We start from the raw sequence: 3,087 nt of genomic DNA, 5'->3' as shown, positions 1-3,087 counted from the left end.
CAGCGCGCGGCTGTAGCAGCACGGGGCGGCGGCGAGCAGCTCCGAGCTGCACCAGCCCCCGGGAGCCACCGGGCGGGACAGAAGCGCTCGCTGCCCTGGCGGTGGAGGATGCAGGGTTTGCGCACGACTCCCGCACGCCCCATCAGTGCTACCCTACGGGACCGGCCCAGAGATGCTCAGCAGGTGGGTGGCCCACCCGCCCTCTGCCTGCAGGCTAAAGCGCCGCTGGGTTGTCGGTGGCCGTGCCCGATTAGCGCCTGCAGCTCCAGCGCTGGCTGCTTTCAGCGCAGTTAAACCCGGACTCGGCCTGGAGCTGGCGCCCTAGCAGCACAGGGCTCCTCGCCTCTGCCTCACCGTGACGGCAGGGCACCTCCTCTGCCCCCAGCCCATCAGCGCCTGGGGCATAGCAGACTCCACTGCTGCCCCAGCTCCTCCTGGAACTGCAGCTCGGGAAGAACCACGTTCAGGGGGCCGGAAGACCAGGAGCCCTGCTGACCCCTGGGAATTATTTGAGATGCAGGGAAAATGAACCCCATCGCTAGCTGCATGTGGCTCCTTCAGCAAGTCAGGGACAGCATGGTTGAAGATGCCTGTTTTCCCAGGCACCTTCCCTACCCGCTCCCGCATACTTAAGCACTAACCCCGCCGTTGTAACAGTTATAGATGTTTGAGGTACATCGCCTTAGTGAAATAGTTGAGTTTAAGAGGCTATTGTCCTTGTTCCTAGTCCTAGGTAGAATGCTTAATAGTGGCAGGTGAGAGGGGTAGACCTGCAGCTCTTAGAGTTCCTGCTACAGTTTGCTGCACAGTGAACAAGGAATATGCCTTCTATTTTAATTACTGGGGTTTATTAGTACAGAGAATTATACCAAGCAAGACTGAACTAGATGAAACACTAGAGCTTTAATTTAGAGGGCTCAAGCCTAAGCCTAGCCCTAAGAGACAACCACTGAGGTTAGTTAACAAAGAAGAAAAAAACTGGGTTCATCTACTTCCATTCACAGCAGGAGAAGGAAGAGGGATTGTTTAATGAAAGAAAAACATTTCAGGAGAAAGTAATTTTATTTTTTATCTAAACAAAGAACTTGACTAATTTTTAATATAATGGACCCTGAGCTGTCTTATTTTAACAGTGGTGGGACTAAAGGTATTTCAGAAGTCAGAAAAAACATGAAGTGATTGAGGCGCACACACGCTTTAAACACAAAACAGGATAGAGCAACCACTAGATAAGGGGAGTCTTCTTCCCAGTACAACTCCTTTAGTTGTCTAGTGCCCTGTCAGATGGAAAATATTGGGGATTGATCACACACTAAGCACACTGGACCAGGACACTCTTGAAGGAGAGGCAGGAAACAGGAATGTAGATGTTTCCCCTCTAGATAGAAACATTGCAAATGCTCATAGCCTCTCTCTTTAATTATTAAAGATTCAATGACATTTCTCATACAAAAAAGTGTTAGCAGCACTGTTCCAGGTAAAATGCTTAGAATTTTCCTATAGTCAAGTGTTGAGTAATGTTGCTCTACCACATTATTGAACAGCTGTATTTCAGTGGAAGGCAGAGAGATTGCAAACTGTGTAGTGTAGTAAAAACACTTAAGGTAAGTGCTACAAAAAGAAACTCCTCTAGAGCAGCAGCATGAGTCGCTAGTGACATCAGTCAATATTGAAGTTAAAAAACCCAACTAATGATTTGGTGAAAGGGTACTGACTGGTCTTCCAAAGTGCCTCATACAACATGAGCATAAGTAGCAGACTACATCATAAATATTTAAAAAAAAATACACTCCTTGTTCACTGGTGACCTGGAGAGATAAGAAGTTAATATCTTTCATCCTGAAGGAGCCCAAGGTTCTTTACAAACTTATATACAACTGTAGTATATAAAGGTCTCACTTCACGCATCAGTTGTGTGCTCTGAGAGGGATAAGGATTAAACCATAATAAATCCACTTAAAACCAGAAAGGAAATACAGTAGACAGGATTTCTTGGCTTGTGATTGTAAGGTACAAAACAGACCTTGATATTATTTGCATTAGTCTAGTGCAGTGGTTCTCAACCCTTGGCCTGCAGACTGCTTGCTGCCTAATCAGCACACAGCTGCAGCCCATCCTCAGGGTGTGTCTCTCTCTCTCCGGATCATGATGCTTTAGGTTACTATATCCAAACACATGTGTCCAGCAGATCTGTCTCTAGTAGTTTCACCGCTCATTATTGCCAAAAAGTACAGAGTATCCTGTACCAAAAGGTATATCCATCACTGTAAAACTAGAAGGCATATTGGACAAGACTAAACTTATTCTCCCAACAATTAAACAGAAATTCAGATCACAACAATGTGTTATGGGAGAATATTTCCCTCTTCAGAAATAGTCAGAACACTTACCTAGCTGTCAAAATGGCAGACAGTTTGACATTTCACAGTAATGCGGTTCACAAGCTGAGTTCTGGGACTGTTGATGGGTAGAGGACAAATCACCCCCACTACAGGAATTACTCCAGTCCCATAATAAATCCTGTATGCCAACCATGAACAAAACTTATTGGCAACTGATCTTTGGACTTCCACAAGACAGTTTCTCACTACTGAAGTGGTATTAAAACTACTACTTTTATTTAAAAAGTTAAAGTATTCCTTCAACATGCTATAACCTTGCAGAATCACATCTGAAAGATTTAAAAAAAAAGATTAAGGGATAAACTTGATTATGGATTATCTAAAAAAAATTTAATTATCTACATTCAGTGTGGGTATCTGGAATTCTGTTTACGTCACCCATGATAAATATTGTTTATTTTTCTGAAGGATGAAAGTTGATGGGTACAAGAAAGACAGTATTGATTTGTATTTTCACCATAAAACATGTTCATTTAAGAGCTCTTATCTGCTAAGAACTAGATTCTTAAGGTTTATTTGGTTTTGCTGCTGCTGCATGGAAGTCTGCTCAAGAGGAGTTGATCCAGAAGTTAAGTACTCTGTACTTTCTTCACCACAAGGCAAGGGCTCCAGACATCAGAATATAGGCTTCCTTGTATATCCAAAGGTACACATGAAGAGTGTGCTCCTCTGAACAGATTTTCAA

Source organism: Mauremys reevesii, linkage group 10 (assembly GCF_016161935.1).
Source record: "Mauremys reevesii isolate NIE-2019 linkage group 10, ASM1616193v1, whole genome shotgun sequence".
NCBI lineage: Eukaryota > Metazoa > Chordata > Testudines > Geoemydidae > Mauremys > Mauremys reevesii.
The sequence above is the reverse complement of the archived record's forward strand: the minus strand, read 5'-3'. Positions refer to the sequence as shown.